The following is a 24411-nucleotide window of genomic DNA, read 5'->3' on the forward strand; positions in this document are numbered from 1 at the left end:
TGTCGGATTCACCGTAATAATCGTACGCATTATGGCACTCAGAAATGAACTGAAAAATACAACACAAATACATAATTACTTATCATATAATATTCCAGAATGAATTCAATTTGCATGCTAATAAATTTTTTCACTTACATACCTGACTAATGTAATCTTCATTTGAGAGCTTCGAATTATTTTCCTGGCCATCATCATGCTCATCCATCTACAAATTTTCAACACAAAAATATAATGTTGTCGGATGGCACCAAAAAATTACAACATGATAATGCCACTCACATTAAAATCTTCCCATTCGTTCCCATTCTCTGACTGATCTCCAAGATCTAAATTTTCATCATCTGACCAATCTTCTATCTAGTCTTTCATCAGTTCTCCAAACTCCATGTCTACCATCATATCAGTTAACTCCTCGTCCGCCATTTCCTACAACAAATAATATGTATCAACACATGTGAAAACATTATCAATGAAGAAATATCAACACATCGCACACGATAACGGATGTTATGTAAACAACCCCAACCGAGGCCGTTCAGATCTGCCAAACCAAGTCAGGAAGATGGCCACAGCACCCATCATGATCACTTTCAATCGCGAGGAGCAGCACTACAAAACCTAGCTAGATCTGTGATTACCTCTGCCGCCGGATACCTAGGTTAGCCGCCACATCAAATAACGACAGTCTTGGTGGACACAGCCGACGGCAACCGACGCTACGTGAACCCTACACTGAAGAAACCCAGATCACGAGGAGCAGCACTACTGGAACAAGATCCATGAACACATGCGCCATCGGGAAGGTAGGTTACCCGCCCCGCTAGGTTAACCACTACCTCTGACGGCGGCAGTTCGTTCGATGTTGCCACGAGCGAGAGTAGAGGGGTGCGGGGGGATGCGAGATACGGTACCTGTGAGCGCTGGAGATTCACGATGTTGCCGCGCCTGCTGTCCGATGAGATCGCCAGCAACGAGATAGCCGCGCGCCGCTGGAGATCTACTGCGTGAATTATGGAGCTGCGTGAATGCTCGCAAGATTGATGGAGCTGCGTGAATGATTGGATCCGGCAGGTCCTACGTGGTCGTGGGGTCGTGTGATGTTTTTTTCCGGACCAGGGTACTATACATATACGGTCTGGGTTGTACAGGGCTAGACAGGGCTTGGATCTGGGCTACGGCGGGCCAGGAAAAAACCAAACTCGCGGGGACAGAAATGCCCCTCGGAAATTAGGTTAGGGGGGAGCACCGGAGTAGGGCTCATCAGTTATAGGTTGGATTGGTTTAGTTTGATTGGTACACATGTACATTTATGGATTGGTTTGGATTTGGTTTGGATTACAAACTTTTCCCGGGCCTACTCACGTTTCAGTACACAAGCCAGAACAATGGCTTTAACTACCCTGGACCATTCTTAACTTGATGAGAAATATCTGAAAATTGTAACTCTCATAGTTATACGGACTAGTTAGGCCTCTTAAGTATAAAAGATTCATAACAGAACTACACTGAAACTGACAGCAAGGAGTTCAAAAATGTGTAACTCCCATAATCCTTAACAAAATTTAGAGCTTTATCCACTTTCCCTGTATAGAATCTGCCTCTCTAGTATTTTAAAATGCCAATCAACAAATACTATTGTAACTGAAATTGTGGTAGCCTGTGGACAGCGAGTGGATAAGGGAGGAGCCGAGGAGGAAGGGGAATGGACGCGAGTCAAGTTAACAGGATTCTATAAAAAAATTGGGCCTAGTACAAGAATAAGGAGACGCGGGTAGTATATAATCCGAGTATCTGATTTATCGGTCTGGTCATTGTAGTCTCGTCTTCCTGAGTCGTGTCTGCGTCGCAATTTGACTATATTGAAGACCAGATAAATACATTCGAGACTCTTCTGGTGTAAATGCGTCTCTGATATGTCATTAGAGCCATGTTTTAAATCAGTGCCTCCAAACATGGTGTCTTCTTAGTTTCTTACATAGTGATTGCAGTAGAAAACTTATGATGAAAAAATTAGAAACTTCACTAAACATGTAACATTACGTGGAATAGGTGAATAATAGGTTTCCATCGTGTAAACATTGTGAATTGCGGTAAGACGATGTATTTCTCTACTATTGCAATGGAATTGAAACATCGTACAAGGTCTTATTTTTGTATTGAACCAGTCACTAGCCGTGCATTGTTTCACCTACTCATTGGTGAGCAAAACTTTTTGGCAGAGACACTAGAAATCAATCAAGAATCACATTTAGTTTGGCCATCTATTATTGTTCGTAGTCTATCTTTGGTGTTTCGGCGAGCAAAACACTCGAAGCTCCATGCAAAAGTAGGACATGTTTTCTGTTTTGTCGACAAATATAAGACCGCTATCTATCACTATGAAAATGCTTGCGACAAGCATGTTCCTTTTGTCTCCCAATTTTGCGTGGCAACAGGCCCTAGATGGCATCGCCTTCCGTGGTTAAGTATTTGATATTCCTGAGAAGCAGTAACTATTACCTTTTTTTGATCGTGTGTGGCACTGGGTATCATAAATCGGTGTGCTGTTTTTCAAAGATGGCGCTACAGAGAGAGGGGGTGGGGTTCCATCATAACTGTAAGATTGAACGACATGGGACTTTACGGTACATAAAAGAGAGGCAAGCCGTGTATTTTGCACTACAAAAAAATACACTTCCGTGATGATACGTGTTTGTCACAGTAGGTCGCGTTTTCTGTCATGCATGTACATTCATGACGATTTTATGATAGAATCAAGATAGCCATACATGTGCTGTCATAGAAGTGTTCCATGACATTACCAAAATTAGCATCACGGAAGTGTACACTTCCATGACGATAAATCGCGCATCATAGAAGTGCTTTCGTCAAGGGTGACCGACAAATGGCATCCACCGTAACGCGACGCCGTTAACCGTCGTTAACCTATCGGGTCTGATTTTTGGATCCAATAACCCGCTAATAGCCACGACAAATGCCGATTTTCCACGTGTAAAATTATCATTGGCTGACGGATCCACGCGTCAGCTCCATGTTGGCACAGGTGTCACTCATCCAACGGTCGAGATGGGCCTATGATATGTTGACACGTGCACCAGCCCAAAGGTGGCCCATAAAGTTTAAATGGGCTGGCCCAACCGAGGGCCCATAAGATTTAGCGGACCATAATGGGTCGGCCCAGCTAAAGGCCCATAAGATTTTGCAGACCATAATGGGCCGGCCTAGCTAAGGCCCAAAAAATTTAGCAGACCATAATGGGCCGGCCCAGCTAAAGGCCCACAAGATTTTACAGACCATAATGGGTCGGCCCAGCTAAAGGCCCACAAGATTTAGCGGACCACAATGGTCCAGCCCAGCTAAAGGCCCACAAGATTTTGCAGACCATAATGGGCCGGCCCAGCTAAAGGCCCAACATTCTCTGTCAAACCGGCCCGTCAATAGCCTATCCTAAACTTGTCATCAACGCGGTCCATGGTCACTTCTAGCCCGTTAACAGTCCGCTAAGTAATTGGGCCGAATTACGGCCCGGTGCATTTCCAGCCTGTTAAAGGTCCTGCTTCATTTGGGCCCATTTACAGGCCATCAAAACTTTTGGCCCATAAACGACCGTGAAGGATTTGGGTCATATTCGGCCATGTCTGACATTCGGCCTGTTAGAGGCCCATTATAGATTTGGGCCACTTTCGGCCTATTGTCATTTTCGGCCTGTTGACGTCGGACGAAAACCATGGGCCATATGTGGCCCAACGTCATATCGGGCCCATTAACGGCCCATATAAAAATGACGATAATCTAGCCCGGCCAAAGTTTTGTCCTGTTAAAGGCCCGTGTATTAGGTCGGCGCATTTACGGCATGTCCGAATTTCGGTCTGTCAAAGATCCGCATCGTAAATGGACCACCAGTTTGGCCTGCTAAGACCAGTGGGTTATTTGGCACAATCAGGGCTCAATCTCATTTTCGGTCTATTAAAGGCCAATGTTTTTTATGGGCTCGAGATATTTACACCTGTAAAAGGCCTATTTTTACTGAGGGCCAGAATTATGTTTAGGCCTGTTAAAGGCCCACTATGGGCACAGGCCTATGAAAGCTTATGCTGATTTAGGCACAGATATTTTTAGTGGGCTACATGCCAATTTCGGCCTATAATCGTTTTTAGCCCAATTGGAATGGGCCCGACGAATGTTGGCATGTTGGGCTCCTACAAAGCTTTCGGCCGAAAACATTACTAAGATAAACCTACACTATACAAAAATAGCGTCGTAATTACTGCAGCCTGTGGCAGCATGATAAATGATGTATCACACCAAAATAAATTCCAACCATACAATAAAAGGCCTGTTGGCATAAAGTTAACGGTCCTTCCAAATAAAAGCACCATTAGATGTATAAAAGCACAGATCATTTGACCTGAGTGCTAATGTTTCAGGCTGTAGAATCTGATGGAGCAGCACGATCTTCACCTTTTTCCGCCATTGCTCTTGAACAACAAAGCGAATGTCTGATAGTCTGGTTTCAAAACCATTCATGTCTTGACGACATTTGTCAACCACTATTCTTGTTTCCAAAACGGCATGCATTAGGGATTGGACTTGTGTCTGGAGCACAGATATATCACTCTGTCTAGCAGGAAGATTTTTTTCAGTAGGCGATTTGGACGAGGTTACCTTCACAACCAACCGAGAATTACGCAGGAAGGTGCTTTTTGCACTGTTAGTGGAGAGATGTTGATGCACTGCAGCAAGAGGTGACATTGTGCCTGTGGTAGCCTCGTCACCTTCAGGTGGTTGTGGCTATTCAATCATTTGTTCCATAGCTTCCTGAAAGTTTGAACTTGTAGATTAGTTTACCCGCTATGTTACTAATGAGAAAAAAACAAACAAACTAGGTTAAACATTGATACATAACTTATTTTGGTGAACTACTGTAATACATTAGCATGTATTGTAGTGCCAACTACATAATAAAATCACTTTCGGAACATATGTCCATGTAGCATGACTACTATATTGTCAATTTCCTCACATTCGTTGACATCTAAGGATAAAGAGACATGGTTTAAAGTAGGATGAACATAGTATGACATCATTCATATCATGGGCAAACAGATATAAAACAAACATGCTATTTTATCATTGTGTGCGCACGTGAACATAACAACTAGATTACAGATCAAGACCAAAAGAATATCATTCATCTCTTTTAAACCATGTAAGGTGAAATGATACGTTAAGACAACTATGTATAAAAGTGAATAGAGTAACTGACATTGGCTGCAAACCAAGTAGTTAAATGAACACATCACAGTACCAATCAGTTCAAGGCAGGAGGAGTAAGGACTTACAACAGCGGCTTGAACTGGTGTGCTCATGCCCTTCATCTTGCTGGTGTGGCAATCCTTGAAGATTTGCACTGCATTCGGTTCAGGTTCTTTTTGGTCCGCACGGGCTTTCCTTTGTATTTGGAACAAGTCAATATAGATACGAGAATATGACACAATAAAAGAAGGAAGTAGCAGCTATTTACAAGAGCCTCGCATTGTGCAATATAGCTACGAGATCTTGTTGTCTGTTGGAATTTCACTTTAGAACGGTTGGTTTTGTTCTTCAAACAGTTAGCCTAGAAGAAGATACACTTGTAAGGCACATACATAAATACAAGTTCAATATGTGGTCTGATCAAATATATATAGCCTACCTGATACTTGGATCAGACCAGTGTTAACGAGGGCTGTCTAGTCTTCATCTGTAATATATGCCACTGGAGATGTTTGGGCGATTTCATTGTTAGCCTTGCCTTCAAAGTGAGATTTTCTAAGGTGGTACCTATATTGTCGTAGAACAGACTGAAAAACATGAGTGCATGCTTCTTTAGTTGCATCATCTTTCGGATCCAACTTGAACCTCATATGTTGAAAAAAGAATGTGAGTCTTATTAGGAGGAAGCTAGAAAGTATGGGACAAAGCAAGACAATATTACTAATTGCGATGAATAACATTACTTACGGATAAATGGTCAAGGAAGGTGTTAAACTGGGTATTGTCTTTCTCATTCCTGTACTGGATCCACGTTGGGAGGATACGTGCATGACACCTAACGGCAACGGCTGCCTCTAATACTAACTTGGCTGACTCTGTAGCATCACGTGGCCTTTTTAAACCTACCTCAAAATGGATCTCCATTCTTCCTCCTTTAGATTTTGTTAATCTGTCAAGCATTATCCCTGATGTATGTTTCCGCTTGCACCGTGGTGCTACTTCAACAACGAATATGGAAAGTGTTAGTGTACATCAAACTGTGAGAGTACATATAAAGGAGCATGCAACTACAACTTGACTCGGTTAGGTGCCGTCTTGGTGTTGATGCTCATGAGGTTCATCTGATCTTGCTGCTATGTCTTGAGCTAGCGTTGGATTTCCCTGAAGAGGAGAGGGTGATGCAGCAAGTGTAGCATAAGTATTTCCCTCAGTTTTTGAGAACCAAGGTATCAATCCAGTAGGAGACTCCTCAAAAGTCCCACGCACCTACACAAACAAACTGAGAACTCGCAACCAACGCAATAAAGGGGTTGTCAATCCCTTCACGGCCACTTGTGAAAGTGAAATCTAATAGAGATAGTATGATAAGATAAATATATTTTTCGTATTTTATGATATAGATGCAAGAAAAGTAAAGATGCAAATAAAAGTAGATTGAAAGCAAATATGATAAGAGATAGACCCGGGGGCCATAGGTTTCACTAGAGGCTTCTCTCGAGAGCATAAGTAATATGGTGGGTGAACAAATTACTGTCAAGCAATTGATAGAAAAGCAAATAATTATGATGTTATCTAGGCATGATCATGTATACATGCATCACATCCAAAACAAGTAGACCGACTCCTGCCGGCATCCACTACTATTACTCCACACATCAACCGCTATCCAGCAAGCATCTACAGTATTAAGTTCATAAGAACGGAGTAACGCATTAAGAAAGATGATATGATGTAGAGGGATAAACTCATGCAATATGATATAAACCCCATCTTGTTATCCTCGATGGCAACAATACAATAAGTGTCTTGCAACCCTTTCTGTCACTGGGTAAGATCACCGCAAGATTGAACCCAAAGCTAATCACTTCTCCCATGGCAAGAAAGATCAATCTAGTAGGCCAAACCAAACCGATAATTCGAAGAGACTTGCAAAGATAACTCAATCATACATAAAAGAATTCAGAGAAGATTCAATTAATAACCATAGATAAATCTGAACATAAACTCACAATTCATCGGATCTCGACAAACACACCACAAAAAGAGATTACATCGAATAGATCTCCACAAGAGAGGGGGAGAACATTGTATTGAGATCCAAAAAGAGAGAAGAAGCCGTCTAGCTAATAACTATGAACCCGTAGGTCTGTGGTAAACTACTCACAACTCATAGGAGGGGCAAGGATGTTGATGTAGAGGCCCTCCATGGTCGATTCCCCCTCCAGCAGAGTGACGGCGAAGGCTCCAAGATGGTATCTTGCGGATACAGAAGGTTACGGTGGTGGAAATTGTGTTTCGTGGTGCCCCTGGATGTTTTCGGGGTCCGTAGGTATATATAGGAGGAAGAAGTACGTCGGTGGACGCCCAAGGGGCCCACGAGACAGGGGGGCACGCCCTAAAGGGGGGGGGGCTCCTATCTCGTGGGGCCCTCGGAGCTTTCTTGACTCGCACTCCAGGCTCTCCGGATCAGATTTGTTCCAAAAAAACGCTCCCGAAGGTTTCATTCCGTTTGGACTCTGTCGGTGTCAAAACCGGCGGATCTCGAGTAGGGGGTCCCGAACTGTGCGTCTAGGCGGATGGTAACAGGAGACAAGGGACACGATGTTTTTACCCAGGTTTGGGCCCTCTCGGTGGAGGTAAAACCCTACTCCTGCTTGATTAATATTGATGATATGGGTAGTACAAGAGTTGATCTACCATGAGATCAGAGAGGCTAAACCCTAGAAGCTAGCCTATGGTATGATTGTTGTTCGTCCTACGGACTAAAACTCTCCGGTTTATATAGACACCGGAGAGGGCTAGGGTTACACAGAATCGGTTACAATGGGAGGAGATCTTCATATCGTATCGCCAAGCTTGCCTTCCACACCAAGGAAAGTCCCATCCGGACGCGGGACGAAGTCTTCAATCTTGTATCTTCATAGTCTGGGAGTCCGGCCAAAGGTCATAGTCCGGCCATCCGGACACCCCCTAATCCAGGACTCCCTCAGTAGCCCCTGAACCAGGCTTCAATGACAACGAGTCCGGCGCGCAAATTGTCTTTGGCATTCCAAGGTGGGTTCCTCCTCCGAATACTTCATAGAAGATGTTGAACACAAGGATAGTGTCCGGCTCTGCAAAAATAAGTTCCACATACCACCGTAGAGAGAATAATATCCGCACAAATCTAATCTGCTGACGTATTCCACAGCGTGACTTCACGCCACGGCCAAGCCTTTATTCGAATCATTTTACTGTTCCACCTTAGCGCGTTTAGCGAGGTGGTTTCCTTGGCACGTCTTGTCAAAGCAGAGATCGTGTCCCCTTATCCCGGGATTCTCATCAATACGGGCGTGGGTAACCCAACCACGCCATTAACCGTGACACTTGGGAGATAAGCGAGTTTTATTAGGCCGGTGGGGGCTCGTAGTTTAGGCCGCCCATATAAGGGGATAAGAATCTACCCTTTCCATTTACGCCTTCTTCCTCCTTTGCTTATTCATCCCTGCGCACTCGAGCTCCAGCGCCCAAGTCCGCACTTCCCACCTCAACCTTCTCCAATCATGTCCGGAGCGGGAGGTAGATGGATGGCCTCCTCCATCATGGAGGGGCAAATCAAAAAGTTGAGGAAGGCCGGATACTTGTCTGACGACATCGCGCACCGACTTCCAGATGTGGGGCAACTCATCCCCACCCCCAGGCCCCATGAGAGGGTTGTTTTTCTTCCCCATTTCCTCGGCGGACTGGGTTTTCCTCTTCACCTGTTTGTCCGGGGGCTCATGTTCTACTATGGCCTGGACTTCCACGATCTGTCCCCGAACTTCATCCTCAACATCTCGGTGTTTATCATCGTGTGCGAGGCCTTCCTCTGCATCCAGCCCCACTTCGGCTTATGGCTGAAGACTTTTAATATCAAGCCGAAAGTAGTGGGCGGCCGCCAAGCGGAGTGCGGAGGTGCCATGGTGGGCTGGATGGCCAACGTCCTATGGCTCGAGGGCTCCTTTGTGGAGACAATAAAAGGGTGGCAATCGGGGTGGTTCTACATCACCGAGCCACGCGACCCCAAATGGAAAGCGGCCCCCGAACTTCGATCTGGCTTTCCCACACGGCTCACCTCCTGGAAAGAGACGGGCCTAACATTGGGAGATTCGGAAGAGCTGACCGGACTCCAAACCTGCATCAAAAAGCTGGTGAACAAGAATCTCAAGCTCGCCAACGTAGTCCAAGTCATGCTTATCCGCCGGGTCCTCCCATGCCAACAACGGGCCTTCAAATTGTGGGAGTTTGATCCGGCACAGCACCAAACCTTGAGCGGGCTCTTCAACACCACGTATGAAGTTGCCTGGAAGGTGCTGTTCAAGGGCGCTGAGGCCCCCGCATCTGCTACCGAAGATCGCGGATTCAGCTCACGGCGCCAGGCCAACGAGGTAAGCTATTCTACCCTTTACGGGACTCTTGTCTTTCATAGTCTGACTCTATGCGGGATCTAAACTCCCCTACCTTTGACAGGACTGGTTGAAGAAGTCCGGGCAGGTTATCTGTCCGGCTCCCCTACCAGAATACCCAGCGGACGCCCGATTGACGAGGCTGCTGGTTCCAGCACCTCACGTGGTGCCGAAGAAGAAGGCCAAGAAGAAGGCCACGGAGACTCGAAAGAGCTCCCGGCGCCTGGTGGTGTCGGATTCATCGCCCGACAACCCCGAAGCACCCTCCGCCTCTGAAGACGAGGAGGAGGAAGAAGAAGAAGCCTCTCCCCCTCCAACGGGGGGAGGAAAGAAAAGAAAGGCCGCCCCAACTGGGGAGGCCGGAGGGTCCAAGAAGGGGAAGACCCTTCTGCCGGACTACGCCCTCGATGCCGAAGACGGCGGGGAGGAATGGCCATCCAGGGTCAAGCCCCTGGCAAAATCGTAAGTGTCTGGTTACCCGAATGACTTATGGCGCTCCTCTATTATTCAGTAGCTTCTGACGCCGAATTTAATTATGTAGTCCGCCCAGAGCTCAGCTCGGCGATTTGTCGAGCGGGTCCCTGAATTCGTCGGATGTGAACAGCGCTTCACTTCCGACGGCCTCCTCCCCTCTTCCTACGGACGACGCCGAGGTGGAGTCCCAAAAGGGACTGAACCAGGAGGAGGTGGTCCTGGAGGCGCCTCAAGGCAACCTCCCGGACTCTAGGCCCAAAGGGGGTAGAGCCCCCGAGGGATCTAAGTTCGGCCCCGGGCCGGACACTACTCCGGAACCATCAACGGTTCCAGAGTCCGACAGGCGGCGCCTTCATAAGAAGGGCAAGCCTACGACACCGGCGACCTCCGTCCATCTGGAGGCGTTGGACAATTTCCTGGAGGTGCTTAACGGCGCCTCCATCAACGAGGAACACCGCACTGTTATGAGTGCGGTGATTCAGAAGGTTCAATCCGCCAAGAGCGGGCTGACAGAAGCCTGTACAAGTCTATTAACAGGCTTTGAGGTATGTGTTCAAAAACATATAAAAATATTACCGCATAGACAGTAGCCCCTGATGCTTAGTTCGGCGTTCGGAAAGAAAAGCCGAGCTGAGGATCTAAAAAGATATACGCAGGAGTCTAACAAAAATATGTCAATATGGGAATGCAGGCTGCGCTGCTGACCTCTGCCGCACTGACTGCGGAGGTCAATGCATTGAAGGAGAGCCTCGAGTGGTCCGAGAGCGAGCTCGGGCATGCCAAAAAGCAGCTCGAGGACAAGGAGGGTATGTAGTACCGCATGTAAATGTATATAGAAATACTTGGTTGCAAATAATGACAGGACCAACGTAAATGTTGCAGGGGCCACGGCCGAGGTGGTGACCCTGAAGGAGGCGGTCTCCAAGGCTGAAAACAGTGTGGCCTTGGAGCGCACCGAGCGATAGAAGCAGGAGGCGCGGGTAGCGGAGGTGCGGCAAGAGCTCCAGGCTCTCGTGGAAAAACACGAGAGTTTGGAGCGTGACTCAAAGACTCGAGAGTCCGAGCTCGCCTTGGTTCTTGAGAGTGCCAAAACCGCTAAGGCCGAAGCCCAGAAGGCCCTCCAGGAGATCGAGGCGATGAAGAAGATAGCGGCGGGTAAGGCATTCTTTATGCAAAGCAGGAATATAAAAGTAAATTATCTGTACCTTACCCAAATCGTTAGCTCTCCAGGAGCGTTCGCCGATCTGCCCCGTAGTGTGTCTGATGCTGCCGCGTTCTACCGAGCCAAGGAGGGGAGCTTGACGGAAAAGGTGTTCTGGTCTCGGTATGCTGAGGCCGAACATCCGGTGCCCCTGAGCGACCAGCTGAAGCAGCTGGTCGAGCTCCACAAGGTGGCCGAACAGGCCATGAAGGGCCTCATAGTTCGGTTGTGGCCTAGGGAAGCCATGCCTGGGAGCTACTTCGGTCTAGTGCGGCGGCTGGTGGACGCGTGTCCGTGGATTGAGGTCATCAAGCGCTCCGTCTGTATTGAAGGTTCCCGTCGGGCCCTTGCCCGTGCTAAAGTCCACTGGGGCAAGCTGGACGCGGAGAAGCTTTTGACGGACGCGCCACCGCCGGGCAAGGAGTATCGCACGCCCGAGATGTATTATAAGGGCGTCCTGAAGGGTGCCCGCCTTATAGCGGGTGAATGCTCCAAAGATGTAATTTTTGAGTAGACTCGCATCTGTTATCCTGTACGCTGAAAACTTTGTTCATATGCATTAAGCAACACTTTGTTAATTTAAAATATTACCTTCTGTGCGGCCATTTATCAAATCTAAGAGATGCAAGTCGTCGGCTTCTACCCCCATGCCACGAGTGCTGGGGTGTTCGGGATAAACCTGAGCGCTCTTGTTCCCATTCTTGGGTCCATCTAGGGAGGCGCCCAGCACAACGAACCAGGCCGTCGGACTTATAATGCTTTATCACTCTCACTTAGCCATAGAATTTTATAATTTTAAATTTCGGCGAAGCCCCTAGTATTCGGAAGACCAAGTTCAGGGCGCTATCCACGCCTAGGCCGGATAAGTCCGGCTCCTTGCTCTAAGCAGCATAAGTCTTTAAGGACTCGAAAAACCTCGCGAACAGCGACCGGTCTCTCGCACTATCATGAGGGTCAGTTTTAGCTTTCTCTACTGAGGTGTTAACCCAGATCAACTGGGACACAATCGCAGTAGTTCTCCCAGCGCTACCTTAGCCAACATTGCAGAATGTAAGGTACCAAAACATGGGAGCCGGGCAAACCCAACTATTGACCCAAGACATGATTCGGAGCCGATGCATATAGTGCTATAAGTTCGGCGTGCCGCACTTGTGAGAGTGTTCGGTCTTCTCACACCATGTTATGGGGTGCTTAAGCCCCTGGTGTATTGGCCGTACCAAAGTGTACGGTTGCATAATGTCATGACTGAACATATTTGTATAAAAAATAGATGAGTACAATAATAGATAAGAGCTATGTATTGTTTATTAAAAAAGGGCTGCTATGAAAGCAGAATGATACAAATAGTGCGATAAGAAAGAGATGGGATTGTTTGACATGTCCCCCTCCAGGGGCAAGCTGTGGGACTTTAAGTAAAACAGGTATTAAGCTCGTTATAGAGACCACCTAGACATTTGACGTGGCTTGTTCTCTCCCTGGCTGTTGCATCGTGTGTTCGGCGGGTGTATTGCCGGACAGGCCTTCCGAATAGTTGGGTCTTGAAAGTATATAAAAAGGAAACGGCAGAATAAGGAGCCCCTTAGTGCGGTTGAGCCGCATTCTGGGCGTGCCGTAGTTGTGCCCCTCCCCTTATGCCCATGGTATTTCTAAAGCGTAATTATGTACGCGTGGTACCGATATCACCATCTGGCGAGGGCTGGGGTTGGGGCCGCACTGCTATGCTTGCTCGGAACGTGCCAGCCGGCTTTGTTGTAGGTTACTTCGGGCTCGCTTGACGTTGTCCGGACGTTTAACACCTGGATCGGAGAATTGCCTTGAGAGGCTACTCTGTACTTCCACCACCAGGGCCGCCGTGTGCTCCTCCGTTCGGAGAGAGCGTTCGGTGTTTCCATTTACCGTGATGACTCTGTGAGGGCCTGGCATCTTGAGCTTGAGATATGCATAGTGCGGCACCGCATTGAATTTTGCAAATGCGGTTCGTCCGAGCAGGGCGTGATAGCCACTGCGAAATGGGACAATGTAGGAGATTAACTCTTCGCTTCGGAAATTATCCGGGGATCCGAAGACCACTTCGAGTGTAACTGAGCCTGTACAGCTGGCTTCTACACCTGGTATGACGCCTTTAAAGGTTGTCTTTGTGGGTTTAATCCTTGAGGGATCGATACCCATTTTTCGCACTGTATCCTGATAAAGCAGGTTCAGGCTGCCGCCGCCGTCCATGAGGACTCTGGTGAGGTGAAAACCGTCGATAATTGGGTCTAGGACCAATGCGGCGAATCCTCCGTGACGGATGCTAGTGGGGTGGTCCCTTCGATCAAAAGTGATCGGGCAGGAGGACCATGGGTTGAACTTTGGGGCGACTGGCTCCAACGCATAAACGTCCTTGAGAGCACGCTTCTGCTCCATTTTGGGGATGTGGGTTGCGTATATCATGTTCACTGTCTGCACTTGTGGGGGGAATCCCTTCTGTCCTCTGTTGTTCGGCGGTCGGGGCTCCTCCTCGTCATCGCTACGCAGCCCCTTGTCTCTGGTTTCGGCACTTAACTTGCCTACCTGCTTGAACACCCAACAGTCCCTGTTGGTGTGGTTGGCTGGTTTTTCGGGGGTGCCATGTATCTGGCATGAGCGATCGAGTATCCGGTCTAAGCTGGATGGGCCCGGAGGGTTTATTTTGAATGGCTTCTTCCGCTGACCGGGTTTAGAGCCTCTGAATCCGGCATTGACTGCCATATCCTCAGTATTGTTCCTGTTAATGCGGCGCTTGTGCTTGTTGCGACGTGACCTTCCATTGTTGTCCTTGGTATCCGAATTGCCAGGGCTCTTGGTTATGTTATTGCTACGAGCTAGCCAGCTGTCTTCGCCCGTGCAAAAGCGGGTCATGAGTGTCGTGAGGGCTGCCATAGATTTAGGATTTTCCTGTCCTAGGTGCCGGGCAAGCCATTCGTCTCGGATGTTGTGCCGGAAGGCTGCAAGGGCCTCGGCGTCCGGACAGTCGACTATTTGATTTTTCTTGGTTAGGAACCGTGTCCAGAATTATCTGGCCAATTTCTCTGGCTGCTGGATTATGTGGCTTAGGTCATCGGCGTCTGGTGGTCGCACATAAGTGCCCTGGAAGTTGTCAAGGAATGCGGATTCCAGGTCCTCCCAGCAACTAATTGACTCTGCTGGCAGGCTGTTAAGCCAATGTTGAGCTGGTACTTTAAGATTGAGCGGGAGGTATTTGATGGCGTGTAGATCATCACCACGGGCCATGTGGATATGAAGGAGATAATCCTCGATCCATACCGCGGGATCAGTTGTGCCATCGTATGATTCGATGTTTATGGGTTTAAAACCCTCGGGGATTTGATGATCCATTACTTCGTCTGTGAAGCATAGTGGCTGTGCGGCGCCCCTGTTCTGGGCTATATCGCGACGCAGCTCAGATGAGCTTTGTCTGTTGTATTCGGCCTGGCCGTATTTATCATATCCGGTGTGACGATTATCATCACGTGATGTGGGGCGCCCGCGCAATTCGTAGATCGATCTTGTTTGCCTTGCCTTATCCTCTCATATGTCTCGCAGGTCTGTTGCGTTTCCCCGTGCTCTGGTATTCTTAGAGCGGCGCCGGGGTGCGGCTTGGATTGAGGGCTGAAGGGACTCTCTGTCGCGGCCACGGGGTGGCCGATCGGGCACATCGTATGCTGGTGATGTAGGCTTAGTTGCTTCCTCCTCTAGTTGGGGTAGCAGCCTGCGCTTTGGGTAACTCTTGGAGGGGCATTCGAGTTTATACTCTACGGCCGCCAGGACTTCAGTCCATCTATCGGCTAGAAGGTCTTGGTCAGCTCTAAGCTGCTGCTATTTTTTCTTGAGGCTGCTTGCCGTGGCCATAAGCCTGCGTTTGAAACACTCTTGTCCGAAGGGATCCTCTGGCACGACGAATTCGTCATCGTCGAGGCTTGCCTCGTCTTCGGAGGGAGGCATATAATTGTCATCCTCGACCACTCTGTCGGCCGCTCTCTCATGAGGGATGGCTCCTTTGTCCTCCTTTGCTGAATCCTGCTGGAGGGGGATGTCTTCGGCACTTCCTGGGTGTTGACGTCTCCGGTGCCGGATTCGCCGTTCTTGCTTTGGCGGGATTTAGAGCGGCGCCGCTGACGTCGGCGCTTGGGTTGCTTCTTGGAGGGGTCGTCCTCCGCTTTTTCATCGCCATCCCCTGCTTTGGGGGTGTCCACCATGTATATGTCATATGACGAGGTGGCCTTCCAGTGCCCTATAGGTGCTGGTTCTTGGTCGTCTCCTTCATCGGCGTCCATACCGTCGATGTCTTCAGAGTCGAAGTCGAGCATGTCGGTTAGATTGTCGACAGTGGCTACAAAGTGGGTGGTGGGTGGGTTTCGAAATTCTTCGTCGTCCGCATCCCAACCCTGCTGACCATAGTCCGGTCAGGGCTCTCCTGACAAAGAGAGAGACTTTAGGGAGTTCAGGATATCGCCAAAGGGCGAGTGCTGAAATACGTCTGCGGCGGTGAACTCCATGATCGGAGCCCAATCGGGTTCGATCGGAAGGGGTGCAGGAGATTCGGAGTCCGGAATGGAGTCCAGCACCTTGGAGTCATAGGCCTTGCAAAGGACTAGGCTGGTATTCGGCTCTATCGCCGTAGAGATTGCGGCTCCCGGGGCGGCATCCAACCGTCCATCCCCGACTAGCACAGTTGGCTCCGAACTAATGATCAGAGCGGACACCTGAGCGGCACTCTGGGTGCTGTCCGGCGGCAGAGTTAGATCATGCCTATCGGGACAGTGCGGCACGCTCGGCCGTGGCTCGAATCCGTCGAAGATCAAGTCCCCGCGGATGTCGGTCGTGTAGTTTAAACTTCCAAACCTGGCGTGATGGCCAGGGGTGTAGCTTTTGATCTGCTCCAGATGGCCAAGCGAGTTGGCCCGCAGTGCGAAGCCGCCGAATATGAAGATCTGTCCAAGGAGAAAGGTCTCACCGTGGACCGCGTCGTGGTTGATGATCGAAGAAGCCATCGGGCCTAAGCATGACGACATAGAGGAACTCTCAATGAAAGCACCAATGTCGGTGTCAAAACCAGCGGATCTCGGGTAGGGGGTCCCGAACTGTGCGTCTAGGCGGATGGTAACAGGAGACAAGGGATACGATGTTTTTACCCAGGTTCAGGCCCTCTCGGTGGAGGTAAAACCCTACTCCTGCTTGATTAATATTGATGATATGGGTAGTACAAGAGTTGATCTACCACGAGATCAGAGAGGCGAAACCCTAGAAGCTAGCTTATGGTATGATTGTTGTTCGTCCTACGGACTAAAACTCTCCGGTTTATATAGACACCAGAGAGGGCTAGGGTTACACAGAGTCGGTTACAATGGGAGGAGATCTTCATATCGTATCGCCAAGCTTGCCTTCCACGCCAAGGAAAGTCCCATCCGGACACGGGACGAAGTCTTCAATCTTGTATCTTCATAGTCCGGGAGTCCGGCCAAAGGTCATAGTCCGGCCATCCAAACACCCCCTAATCCAGGACTCCCTCAGACTCCATTTGATATTCCTTTTCTTCGAAATACTGAAATAGGCAAAAAAACAGCAATACGGGCTGGGCCTCCGGTTAGTAGGTTAGTCCCAAAAAATGATAAAAATATGTAGAATAAAGCCCATAAGCATCCAAAACAGGTAATATAATAGCATGGAACAATCAAAAATTATAGATACGTTGCAGACGTATCAAGCATCCCCAAGCTTAATTCCTGCTCGTCCTCGAGTAGGTAAATGATAAAAAGAGATTTTTTTATGTGGAATGCTACCTAGCATAATTCATAATGTAATTTTATTTCATTGTGGCATGAATGTTCAGATCCAAGTAATACAAAATAAAAGTTCATATTGATATAAGAAATAGGAATACTTCAAGCACACTAAGCAAGTAATCATGTCTTCTCAAAATAGCATGGCCAAAAGAAAGTTATCCCTACAAAATCATATAGTCTGGCTAAGCTCTATCTTCATCACACAAAGTATTTAATCATGCACAACCCCGATGATGAGCCAAGCAATTGTTTCATACTTTAATAATCTCAAACTTTTTCAGCTTTCACGCAATACATGAGCGTGACCCATGGACATAGCACTATATGTGGAATAGAACGGTGGTTGTGGAGAAGACAAAAAAGGAGAAGATAGTCTCACATCAACTAGGTGTATCAACGGGCTATGGAGATGCCCATTAATAGATATCAATGTGAGTGAGTAGGGATTGCCATGCAACGGATGCACTAGAGCTATAAATATATGAAAGCTCAACAAAAGAAAACTAGTGGGGTGCATCCAACTTGCTTGCTCACGAAGACCTAGGGCATTTTAAGGAAGCCCATCATTGGAATATACAAGCCAAGTTCTATAATGAAAAAATCCTACTAGTAAATGGAAGTGATAACATATGAGACTCTCTATCATGGAGATCATGGTGCTACTTTGAAGCACAAGTGTGGTAAGAAGATAGTAGCATTGTCCCTTCTCTCTTTTTCTCTCATTTTTTTTATTTGGGCCTTTTCTCTTCTTTTTTTATGGCCTCTTTTTTTTTTGTCCGGAGTCTCATCCGACTTATGGAGCAATCATAGTCTCCATCATCCTTTCCTCAATGGGACAATGCTCTAATAATGATGATCATCACACTTTTATTTTCTACAACTCAACAATTACAACTCGATACTTAGAACAAAATATGACTCTATATGAATGCCTCCGGCGGTATACCGGGATATGCAATGAATCAAGAGTGACATGTATGAAAGAATCATGAACGGTGGCTTTGCCACAAATACAATGTCAACTACATGTTCATGCAAAAAGCAATATGACAAAAGTAATGTGTGTCATATGAACGGAATGGTGGAAAGTTGCATGGCAATATATCTCGGAATGGCTATGGAAATGCCATAATAGGTAGGTATGGTGGCTGTTTTAGGAAGGAGTATGGTGGGTGTATGGTACCGCCGAAAGTTGCACGATACAAGAGAGGCTAGCAATAATGGAGGTGTGAAAGGAGTGCGTATAATCCATGGACTCAACATTAATCAAAAGAACTCATATATTTGTTGTAAAACTTTAGAAGCCATCAAAAACCAAAGCACTACACGCATGCTCCTAGGGGGATAGATTGGCAGGAAAACACCATCGCTCGTCCCGGCTACCACTCATAAGGAAGACAATCAATAAATAAAATTATGCTCCGCCTTCATCACAAAGCGGTTCACCATACGTGCATGCTACGGGAATCACTAACTTCAACACAAGAATTCTTTAAATCCATAATCACCCAACTAGCATGACTTTAATATTACTACCTCCATATCTCAAAACAATTATCAAGCATTAAATTGATCATGGCATCCAATTCACTTTCTATGATAGTTTTTATTATACCCAACTTGGATGCTCATCATTCTAGGACAAAATTAAAACCATAGCAAATACCATGTTGTTCTAAGAGACTCTCAAAATAATATAAGTGAAGCATGAGAGGCTAGCAATTTCTATAAAATTAATCCACCACCATGCAATAAAAGATATAAGTGAAGCACTAGAGCAAAAACTATCAAGCTCAAAAGATATAAGTGAAGCACATAGAGTATTCTAGCAAATTTTAATCAAATAGGCTTCTTAAAAAGGTGTGATACAGCAAGGATGATCGTGGTAAACTAACAAGCAAAGATCTATATAATATACAATGCTCCAAGCAAAACACATATCATGTAGCGAATAAAAATATAGCTCAAGTAAAGTTACCAATGAACGAAGACGAAAGAGGGGATGCCTTCCCGGGGCATTCCCAAGCTTACGCTTTTGGATATTCTTGAATACCTTGGGGTGCCATAAGCATCCCCAAGCTTAGGTTCTTGCCACTCTTTATTCCATAGTCCAGAAAAGCTTTACCCAAAACTTGAAAACTTCACAACACAAACTCAACAGGAAATATTATAAGCTCCGTTAGTGAAAGAAAACAAAACCACCACATAAGGTACTGCAATGAACTCATTCTTTATTTATTTTAGTGTTAGACCTACTGTATTCCAACTTCCTTATGGTTTATAAACTAATTTATTAGCCATACATGCATTGAAATAAGCAAACAACACACGAAAAACAGAATCTGTCAAAAACAGAACAGTCTGTAGGAATCTATAACTACCGCAAACTTCTGGAACTCTAAAAATTCTACCAAAATAGGACGTACTGGAAAATTTGTTTATTGATCATCAGAAAAAAGAATCAACGCAAAAGCTCTTTTCTGTTTAATTGAATTTTTTCTCATGAGCGCAAAGTTTCTGTTTTTCAGCAGAATCAAATCAACCATCATCGTAGTTTATCCTATAGGTTCTACTTGGCAGAAACACTAAACAAAAGATAAAAACACATCTAAACAGAAAGTAGAAACAAAATTTAACACTAAACTGGAACAAAAACAAAGAACATAAAGAAAATTGGGTTGCCTCCCAACTAGCGCTATCGTTTAACGCCCCTAGCTAGGCATCAAAGTAAAGATAGATCTAACGAGTGCCATAATAGTAAGATAGATCTTGAAAACTCATCTCATATTCTCTAGGTTCGGCAACAAGTTTTCTTTGAGGCAAGCAAAAGTAATCAAATGGGCTAAATTTGGTGGGACAAAGGTCCCCAAGACAATCAAAGGAGGAATAGGTTCCTCCTTCGGCCCTTCATAGTGCACAACTATTTCATCACTAAAAGCATTCTTTTGGAAAAAATTTGTGAGCCTATACTCAAGAGAGTATCCTAGCTCATCATTTTGAAGAGCAAAATCATTATTAAGTTCATTAATGCAATCAATCAAGACTTTGGTAGGAACCTTTTTTCTAAGGTTTTCATTAAAAGCGACATAGTCGGAAGATTGAAAACGTCTAAATTCCTCTTGATCATAAAGGATCGCTTCTATGGGAGGACGACCGGTGTCCACCCTATAGTGCGCAAAGATTTCTTTGTCCTCTCTTATGATAAATCTAAACTCATGAGCCAAAAAGATAGTAACAGCGCGCTTAACAGAAGAATGCTCGATATTAAAAAATTCTAGAAAAATTCTTTGTATGCAAGGATGCATATGCATAAATTGTCTTTCAAGTTCAACTACAAGCATAGCAATAGCATCCGCAAGACTACTAGTTCTATGAAGAATAGAACAACCCAAGGAAGGTAAAGCACCGTCACAAGTAAAGAAATCTAGAATAACACCTTTGCCAATAATGTTACCACTACCGATTTGAAATTTTTTAGTATGCAAGATAGGGGGTTCATCGGCCGGAGCCTTGGGATTTTCCATGTTATCATTATTGTCCATATCGACGATAATCTCCCCAGTTTCAGACATAGCAGCAAACAAAAGCAAGGCGGGAGAAACGAGTGGAAAAGAGGGAGGAGATTGGGAAAGAGAGGGCGAATAAAACGGCAAGGGTGATGTCGGCGAGAGGAAAACGAGAGGCAAATGGCAAATAATGTAAATGCGAGGGAGATGAGTTTGTGATGGGTACTTGGTATGTCTTGACTTGAGCTAAGACCTCCCCGGCAACGCCGCCAGAAATCCTTCTTGCTACGTCTTGAGCTAGCGTTGGTTTTCCCCGAAGAGGAGAGGGTGATGCAGCAAGTGTAGCGTAAGTATTTCCCTCAGTTTTTGAGAATGAAGGTATCAATCTAGTAGGAGGCTCCTCAAATGTCCCACGCACCTACACAAACAAACTGAGAACTCGCAACCAACACAATAAAGGGGTTGTCAATCCCTTCACGGCCACTTGCGAAAGTGAGATCTAATAGAGATAGTATGATAAGATAAATATATTTTTGGTATTTTATGATATAGATGCAAGAAAAGTAAAGATGCAAATAAAAGTAGATTGAAAGCAAATATGATAAGAGATAGACCCGGGGGCCATAGGTTTCACTAGAGGCATCTCTCGAGAGCATAAGTAATACGGTGTGTGAACAAATTACTGTCAAGCAATTGATAGAAAAGCGAATAATTATGATGTTATCTAGGCATGATCATGTATACATGCATCACATCCAAAACACGTAAACCGACTCCTGCCTGCATACACTACTATTACTCCACACATCGACCGCTATCCAGCATGCATCTAGAGTATTAAGTTCATAAGAACGGAGTAACGCATTAAGCAAGATGATATGATACAGAGGGATAAACTCATGCAATATGATATAAACCCCATCTTGTTATCCTCGATGGCAACAATACAATACGTGTCTTGCAACCCTTTCTGTCACTAGGTAAGATCACCGCAAGATTGAACCCAAAGCTAAGCACTTCTCCCATGGCAAGAAAGAAAAATCTAATAGGCCAAACCAAACCGATAATTCGAAGAGACTTGCAAAGATAACTCAATCATACATAAAAGAATTCAGAGAAGATTCAATTAATAACCATAGATAAATATGAACATAAACTCACAATTCATCGGATCTTGACAAACACACCGCAAAAACAGATTACATCGAATAGATCTCCACAAGAGAGGGGGAGAACATTGTATTAAGATCCAAAAAGAGAGAAGAAGCCTTCTAGATAATAACTATAGACCCGTAGGTCTGTGGTAAACTACTCACAACTCATAGGAGGGGCAAGGATGTTGATGTAGAGGCCCTCCGTGGTCGATTCCCCCTCCGGCAGAGTGCCGACGATGGCTCCAAGTTGGGATCTTGCGGATACAGAAGGTTACGGTGGTGGAAATTGTGTTTCGTGGTGCCCGTGGATGTTTTCGGGGTCCGTAGGTATATATAGGAGGAAGAAGTACGTCGGTGGACGCCCGCGGGGCCCACGAGACAGGGGTGCACCCTACAGGAGGGGCGCGCCCTCCTATCTCGTGGGGCCCTCGGAGCTTTCTTGACTTGCACTCCAGGCTCTCCGGATCATATTTGTTCCAAAAATAACGCTTCCGAAGGTTTCATTCCGTTTGGACTCCGTTTGATATTCCTTTTGTTCGAAATACTGAAATAGGCAAAAAAACAGCATTACGGGCTGGGCCCCCGGTTAGTAGGTTAGTCCCAACAAATGATAAAAATATGTAGAATAAAGCTCATAAGCATCCAAAACAGGTAATATAATAGCATGGGACAATCAAAAATTATAGATACGTTGGAGACATATCAGTTGCCAAGTCCTATTGTGTCAGCACTGCTTCCGAAGTAGTGTTAGGTGTGAAGGCAGCTTGGGAACTGGCCAGTTCCGGAGCAAACGAACGAGTAACTCGTGAGATGCTGGTACAGTTGAAGCGGATGCCACTAGTGCAGAACCTGGCTTTAGCGCCAATTCATAAGGGCCTTTAGTGCCGGTTCTACAACCGACACTAAAGAGTGGAGACTAAAGTCCCCCCCCCCCGCACTTTACTACCGGCTCAGCACGAACCGGCGCTAAAGTGCCACCACGTGGCATGAGCCAGGCCCAGGTGCTGGTAGACCAATAGTAACGGTTGGTAACACCAACCGGTACTAAATGTTTGGGGGGGGGGGTTATTTTTATTTTCCATTAATTTTGTGTTTTCCATTTAATTCTTTTTTGTTTGCTGGTATTTTATGATACTACAAATTGTACATGGTATGCATATATATAAATAGATTTTCTCGTACGTAGAACCGCATATATATATAAATATATATCATCGAATGTCTTATAACCAACACCATTAATTATTCACACATACACATGTATATATATACAATTTCTCCTACATGTTGCATTGGTCCCTTGGGAGCACGATGACAAGTGGTTCATGGGGGCGGTAGCGGGTAATAGTATTCTCCTTTGGGATCTATGACCTGGTCGAGCAAAAATCCCGCTATTTCCTCTTGAAGTGCTAGTATGCGGTCCGTTGGTAGGAGCTGCATGCTCCCGCACCTCTCTGAACTGCTAAGAAGGAGATCAATATGCATGTGTATTATTTGTGTGACTAGATATCGATAATGGTGTGAATAGTGTTCTGACAAACATACCCAGTCCTGTCTTTGAGATCTGCTCCTTTCAGACGCCATCATGAGAATGTTCTCGCAAACGTAGAATGCACACAGATCGTTCCCCAGCGCCTGCTTCAGGGCCTTTACGAGAATGGAATTGAATCAGATAATGATTAATCAAGCATGATAATTAATTAATGGTATTGAAACAAGAATTAAAGAGATGGTAGCTAGCTAGCTAGCTAGTACTACGTAATTACTTACCTTTGGTCGATACCAAAACAACTTTTTTGCCCATTTGCCTGGAGTCACCTTGATGAACTTTGCCCAAGCCCTGCCCGCCGGCAAAGAAAATTAATAAAGGGGTTATTAAATAGTTCATATCAGGAAATGACGAAGTAAATAGGCCGAGATATAGTTAATAATGATTGAAATTACCTGTTGACTATCCCCTTCACGATGGTGTAGTCACTTTCTTCTTTAATTAGTGAGTCCAGTACTTCGACCTTTCCTTCGTCAACTTTAATGTCTAAGAAGATCCAGTGGAAACTGTATGCGCACACGTTTGCATGTCTTAATTAAGCGGGCATGTGCATAATACTAATCAACTACCATAAACCCTATACACTTAATTATTAACATCTAGCTAGTTAGTAAGCAAAAACAGAATTTGTAGTACAAGACAGTGTGACTCACAGGAAGTTGTAAGGAAGTAGTATATCTTCACTGGTATTGAGGCGCTTGAAGAACTCTAGCATGCTTTCCTCTAAACTTACTCAACAAGTTGGAAGGTTCCATGTGTACTCATTGATGATATTTGGGTCAATGAACCCATGCCATAGCGTCCACATTTTTCCATTTCATACATCTTCATCCTGCATATAATACCACAGGAAGGAATATAGTGAGGATAATAAATGTAATGATTGATCAAAATATCACTACATCTAGCTTAAGACTTAAATTACAGAAAGAGATCACTTACAGACAATAGCAACTGACGATAGATTTCTCGAGTGCGTCTTGATTGTATAACTGAAATAGTTCTGAATACTCAACGGACAGAGCTTTCTCATGGAAGTA

Source organism: Triticum dicoccoides, chromosome 6B (genome assembly GCF_002162155.2).
Source record: "Triticum dicoccoides isolate Atlit2015 ecotype Zavitan chromosome 6B, WEW_v2.0, whole genome shotgun sequence".
Lineage (NCBI taxonomy): Eukaryota > Viridiplantae > Streptophyta > Magnoliopsida > Poales > Poaceae > Triticum > Triticum dicoccoides.